General features: G+C 33.4%; 1 long non-coding RNA gene across 1 annotated transcript; it reads right to left on the bottom strand.

Moving 5' to 3' along the window:
• Positions 1–2,343: 2,343 nt before the first annotated feature.
• On the bottom strand, positions 2,344–3,182 carry LOC124458405. Its single transcript, XR_006953156.1, has 2 exons — positions 3,099–3,182; positions 2,344–2,931 (listed from the first exon to the last, which is right to left on the bottom strand). It is a non-coding gene; the product is annotated as an uncharacterized LOC124458405 (long non-coding RNA).
• Between the last annotated feature and the right edge of the window lie 3,772 nt (positions 3,183–6,954).

Genomic DNA, 6,954 nt, shown 5'->3' with positions numbered 1-6,954 from the left:
GCATGATTCAAGGATATTTTGTAACTCAAAAGTAAATGAGATGTTAAAAGAAGGTTCAATTCCCAGTTTGCCAAGAGTCTTATTGCCAGGCACTGAACCTGTTGGAATTTGCATTCTTGGAGTTCCAGCATATCCTTTACTCCCTTATTTGATGAAGGAATTTCCTGGTGGGGGCAAGACTGCACAGGAACAATTTTTTGGGTATCGACTTTTTTCAGCCAGAATGAATATTGAATGTGCCTTTGGACGCCTAAAGAGTAGATTTGGGTGTCTGAAGCGTGAAATGGACATAAACCTTGCTGATTTGCCAAACGTTATTTACAGCTGTTTTGTATTGCACAATTATTGTGAAATGAATGGTGAGATAATAGCTAATGAAAGAGTAGATAATGCAATAACTTATGACAGAGAAGTTCAACCTGCATCTTTAAGTGTACGGAATCAAGGATGTGAGGCTTCAGCAAAGGCAGTAAGAGACATTTTTGTGCAGTATTTTGATTAGAGATTATATCTACAAACACCTTATTGAACAGACTTTACTGATAATAATATACTTGTACAAAAATGATTTAATTGTTCTTGTACGTACAATAATCCATTAGTTGCATTTTAAGTAATAAAATTATTGGAATAAAACATGACAAAAAAAGGCAATTTAAAACTGTTTAAAATTATGTAAGTACTTTGTCTAAAAAGTATATTCATAACAATAGTTTTTGTGCAATATTTAAGCAATGTATTACATTAGATTAAACAAGGGCAACCCAAACACTAACAAATGTACGTTGAAGTATACCTATTAAAAGAATAGAAATCCTGGTTCTATGACCTTGAAAACGGTATAAAATTATCATTGGCATTACTATGGCTAGACTCGCCATTGTTATTAGTTGACATAGCCGCTTGTTGGTATCTCCATGGTTGTTGAAAATTTGGAAAGTTAAATTGATTCGGTTGCTGTTGAAGTGATGCAAGCAATGCAAACCCATGACTTAGTGTATCATTAAGTGATGAAATTCCTTTGGCAAACGCAGTCATGTTTTCTTGGTGCTTCTGTTCAGCTTTTTCCATTTGTTCCACAATCCTTTTCTTAAGACTTAAATCTTCCTTCCCCATGGCTATCATCTGTTTCTCAGCAGGTATTTTCTTATTTAACTTTGAATTTTTCTTTTGTTGTACTTTTGAGATGAGATTCCTTCTAGCTTCACTTACCCTACTTATTGCATCAGTATTTAAAATCTCTTGTTGAGCAGAATTGTCGAGTGTTTCACTGCTTACATCAGAAAGCTGAACACACGATTTATTTGATACTCCAGAAAGAGAGTCTTTGGAATCACTGACAGTTTCGGATGTGCTTGGTATGCTTTCTCGAGCATTCGATATTGCTTCTACTGCTGGGCTCCCACAACAAATACTAGCACATTCATCGTATAAAACAGCTACAACTCTACCGCCTCCGCTGCGTCTTCTAGAATCGACTGCTTTTCGAAAGCAAAGTTTAATTCTTTTGGTTTTAGCTATTATTCGACTTTTGCTAAAAACGCTTGATATCGTATCATTAACATGTGGAAATCCTTCTGAATTTTCTATGGGATAACGCTCGAGGTATCTTTCGCGAATTTCATCGTATTTCGATTTAACAGACTCCCAGTCTACACCTTCATTCTCTTTATCCACCTTATACGCAGCAATCACATCAAGAAGAAGAGCCATCTCCTCGTCCGACCAAGTAAAATTCTTTTCTTCTGACTCGGATGATTTTTTCCTTTTAGCAACGGTAGCCATTTTTCTCTCATGCTATCATTGCACATGCGCGGTACTCGAAACTTTTATTTCTCTCATAAATGTACCAGTTCCGTGTAAACAGAACGAATCCGTCACAAATTTAATCCGGATTAAAACTTATCCGGTACCGTGTAAACGCAGCCATAGTCAACCACAATAACAACAAATGCGGTTGCGGTTCTAAAATATGTTTATGCATGTAAGCAAGCTTCTAGCGCATGTAAGCAAGCTTCTAGATAATGTCCTAATTAGTAATATATGAAATTATAATATGATATAATAATGATATTACATGATAGTAGTTGCTATCATGTAACAGACATTAATTAATGTTTGAATCCACAGCTGATGTTATGTAAAGTTTGCAAGAAGTACTTGTAAATTGTGTTTTCCATATACCACTTCCACTTTGAATTATCATATTTAGGAACAAACTGTAGGAACAAACTATTATTACAGATAAAGCATATACAATCATCAATTGAGCAATGTTGAGTATTGTTTGAGTTTACAAGGAAAATAAAATATGAGCATAGGTTTTCAAGACAATTCACAAAATTAAAGATCATTGCTTTTAATTCTCAGGACAGTTCCGCCATACAGTTTATATTTATTTCTAGTAAAAAACTACAGCAGAAGGATTCTATTAAAATAAAATAAATAGTGGAAATTTGGTCTATGAGATTTACTGCAAGAATACATTACTCAACTACCAACTATTGCTACAACACACAGCATAGATGCCATTTGCCATGGTCAAAGTTGTTTTTTAGTCCAACTAAGATTTATTTGTATAGCAAAGGTAAGTAATAAATTATCTTATCATTTAATTAGCTCATGTCTGTCTTTGTAATTGACCAAAATTTAAACAACAGTACAAAACTTCAGTTCAGCCAGTGTGTATGCTCTTATGCAATTCACTATTTCTCAGATACATTATAATGGTATGTGATCATTTACAAGATTAATATATCGTATATTTATCTACCTAACCACTGATAAAATGTTAATTACATGTTCAATAAAACTATAACTATATAGAATTTATAGTAAAATATTGGTCTTAATGGTATCGTATAAACAGTGCAGCTTAAAATTGGCAGATATTCCTGGATGTTTTCTTCTTAAATAACACAGAAAAATATCCTGAAACACCAAATAAATGTTCTGTAGTTCAATCATCAAAGTTCAGTCGTATGGTGTCATAAAGATTCATAGTGTGATCGTTTGACCAAATCGAACATGCGATGACGATGAATCGGCATAAAGTACGACTGAGATTCCTTAAAACTTTCAGAAAAGTTAAAACATACCTTGCTTTTGCTATTTTATAAATTACGCATCAGATTGAACAGCCTCAATTGAAAAAAATCGACGTTTTCCAGTCTTCACTTCGCATCTTATAGTTTTATATACCGCTGCCAGCTATTGACTGGCCAGGAAGATGGCGGAATTGGAGCATGCGCATAAAAAATTAGCGACAAGTTAACTCAAGAGTGGCCCTTCTGGATAGTATATATTCTGTGTTTTGACCATTGAGTTCTATAATAACTGGAGCGGCTAACTTTACTGGGGCGACGACGCCAAAAAAATGGCGGCCAAAGGACGTATTTCCGCTGAAATGATCGCTTTGCAGAAAAATAATATTCTCGACCTCCCCCTGGTGTCGATAGTAAATTATAAAGAATTTTTCAAAAACAAACACGATATCACAGAATATGGATATCGTTTGTTCCATATTCTGTGACGATTCATTTTTGGCATTTCTTTTATAATGCCAACACTTCAATCGTTCAATTGTTGGATGTCGTAGTTTCCACAAAAAGGAACATATCGCTTCTCACAGGTGAGGTAGTTGTTTTTTTGTTAGTCCGTCAACGATTGAAAAGCAATTATACATGCACTTGAAAAGCCATAAAATACATATTAAAGATCGTATTTTTTAAGACTGACTTGAACGCCAAATATACTGATGTTTTCCTGTTTTTGTTTATAAAATTCTGCATACTTTTCTGTCATTTTTTAATGAATGAAATCGTAAATTTACCCATTTATTTGCAAAATAGTTTCCCTAAAGCAAAAAAGACCCTGCACACATTTTGCCCTGTGAGTAAGTATCAAAAAGAAATGATGCTTCAGTATAGTGCATTAGATATTAGTAACATTCAAACAACACTCAACTAAAATATTTTGATAAAGATATGACATGATTTAAACATTAAGTTACATAAAACCCAATGGCTTATACAGTTTGATGCTTCATATCTTCATCGAGTCATCATCATCTCAGTACAATTGTTTACATAGACACAAACTTTATGGCCTTCCATTTTACATGTTTGTGAATTGACATTTCATTAAGCATCAAAACACACACAATCTTCTTGCCATCTTTCTTTGGATCATGAACTTTAACTTCAAAGCATTCAACATGCATTCATGATCTTCCCTGCATGTTGTCAGCACATAGAACATAACAAGCTCTGCTCAATATCATGGGTACCGTTGGGGCTGATCATTTCTTTTTGATACTTAATCACAGGGCAAAATGTGTGCAGGGTCGTTTTTGCTTTAGGGAAACTATTTTGCAAATAAATGGGTAAATTTACGATTTCATTCATTAAAAAATGACAGAAAGGTATGCAGAATTTTATAAACAAAAACAGGAAAACATCAGTATATTTGGCGTTCAAGTCAGTCTTAAAAAATACGATCTTTAATATATATTTTATGGCTTTTCAAGTGCATGTATAATTGCTTTTCAATCGTTGACGGACTAACAAAAAAATAACTACCTCACCTGTGAGAAGCGATATGTTCCTTTTTGTGGAAACTACGACATCCAACAATTGAACGATTGAAGTGTTGGCATTATAAAAGAAATGCCAAAAATGAATCGTCACAGAATATGGAACAAACGATATCCATATTCTGTGATATCGTGTTTGTTTTTGAAAAATTCTTTATAATTTACTATCGACACCAGGGGGAGGTCGAGAATATTATTTTTCTGCAAAGCGATCATTTCTGCGGAAATACGTCCTTTGGCCGCCATTTTTTTGGCGTCGTCGCCCCATTGAGCTCTATAAAACCTGGAGGGGCAAAGGGGCCTGGACCCCGTGGTCAAAAACATGGCGGTAATGGCGGATTTTGGTGGTCAAGACTTCCACTTTGAAAATGTTTTTCAATATTCACTCCCTCCTGATTTCCTATACTGTTTATATGAACGATAACAAGTGAAAAAAAAAACAATTACGATACCGACAGCATCATGTGAAAATAATGCTTCAGCATTGCGTGAAAACAGTACACACACATGAAAATAAAGAAAATCGACGGTAGAGAAACGCATATTTTGGCTGTAACATTTAAGTTATTTTATGACATTTTAACCTTTTAAAAGTGAAAATCAAACGGCATTAGTAGACCTGTCAATCTCGTCAAACTTATACATTATTTCATGCTTCTGTGTGTTTGACTGTTTGTAAACAGTTTGGTGCAACTATTTTTCTTGCTCAAATGGATAAATCTGTGTTAAAATGCTCCTAAGGAAGCGAGAAAATGTTTGCTTCAGTCCTACGACATAAGTCAACTGAAAATTTACCATGGATAAGTATCATAAGTTTATTGTTATTACCTGATAAATCTACTGAAAACTCATAAAGAAAGTATGTTGAACTAGAAGAGCTACAAAAAAGAAAAAAATTCAAAACACCAAGATACTGTTGCTTGATAATTTGTATTTTGTAAACAGCTTGGCAGAATCTTGGATCTATTACTGAACAGAACATTAATTTTCCATTGAAATTACAAACTTGGAAACTAAAGTGCATTGGTTTCTCTGACCAAAACACTGTCTATTGCTGCATGAAGGCAAAATAGTGATTTGACAGTGTAGGCGAAGAAATTTATCAAGTTCTATAGATATTATTGTGCATTACTTACAGTTTTTTGGAATTGTGTAATATATGTCAAGAACAAGATATAATTTTTCAAAAATCCTAACCCCTTCGAGCACTACTACACTTCTGTTTTGCTTAAACAACTTAGAGCTACCAATACTAATTTTTATATGTACAAACTAACATTTGGGAATTAAATGATAAACAACTTGCTAAATCTTTGTATTTTACATCAAGCCTTTGAATTAGTTCCTTTTATCTCTTGGTAAAAAAAATATTAATGCAAGACTTACAAATCAAGTTTCTCGAAAGTAGTATTCTGTACAAAGAAACTAAACATAATTGGAAAGGTCACATGTTGAAGACAGACTTTGCTTCTTTGACTAGGTTGCTTGACCATGAGCAAATTTAAATTTGTTTACAATTTGTTTAAAGAATTCTTTATTGATTTCTACTAATTCTTCATAAGACACAAAGAATTTCTTTGCCATCTCTTTTTGCTTCTTTTACATTCAACTTTATTGTAACCAATGTATCCGATGTGAATTTGTGGATCACCTGGAATCATACCAAGTATGGATTTGATGAGATGAGACAATAATATGTTTAATTTTTCATGCATATTAATGATATAATCATAAGCTACTGTTGAACAAAAATTTCAAGGTAGAAACAAATCTTAGCACATTGTTCAACACACTACTTTTATCTTGGTTTTGAAGTAGTAACCTGTTTACTATAACAATAAATATTTCATTTACAGAAACGCTAAGTAGTACTTTAAAATTGTTTGCATAAATCCAACTTTCCAATCCATTATAATTGTCTACACTATACAGTCAGTCAAACAGTTGAATAGTTATTTTTATTATACAACATATACCATAGTTCTCATTAATTTTGCATGGCACTGCATTCAATTTCAACACAACTCTGTTGTAAACTTTCCCTTCATCTTTTCAAAAAAAACATGAACAAATTATGCCCCATTTTTGGGAGGTAAACTCAATCCAAATCAGGAGAGTTTAGCCTGATGCCTTGATCATGATACAAGATGGATGCAAAACTCGATAAAAATTGACAGCTTCGACACGTCTGGCGAGCGATTAAGTGAAGAACAAACAAGACTGGACCAAAATAACTTTAAATTAAAACTTAGTAGAAGAAACACTCTTCAAGTATCGTGTTAAAAACAAAATAGTAAAACTAATACTGTGCTACTTACCGGAGTCATGAAATGTTTCCTTTCTGTCGATATTTCAGCATC

This window comes from Xenia sp. Carnegie-2017, unplaced genomic scaffold, assembly GCF_021976095.1.
Source record: "Xenia sp. Carnegie-2017 unplaced genomic scaffold, XeniaSp_v1 HiC_scaffold_6, whole genome shotgun sequence".
NCBI classification, from domain to species: Eukaryota; Metazoa; Cnidaria; class Anthozoa; order Malacalcyonacea; family Xeniidae; genus Xenia; species Xenia sp. Carnegie-2017.
The sequence above is the reverse complement of the archived record's forward strand: the minus strand, read 5'-3'. Positions and strand labels throughout refer to the sequence as shown.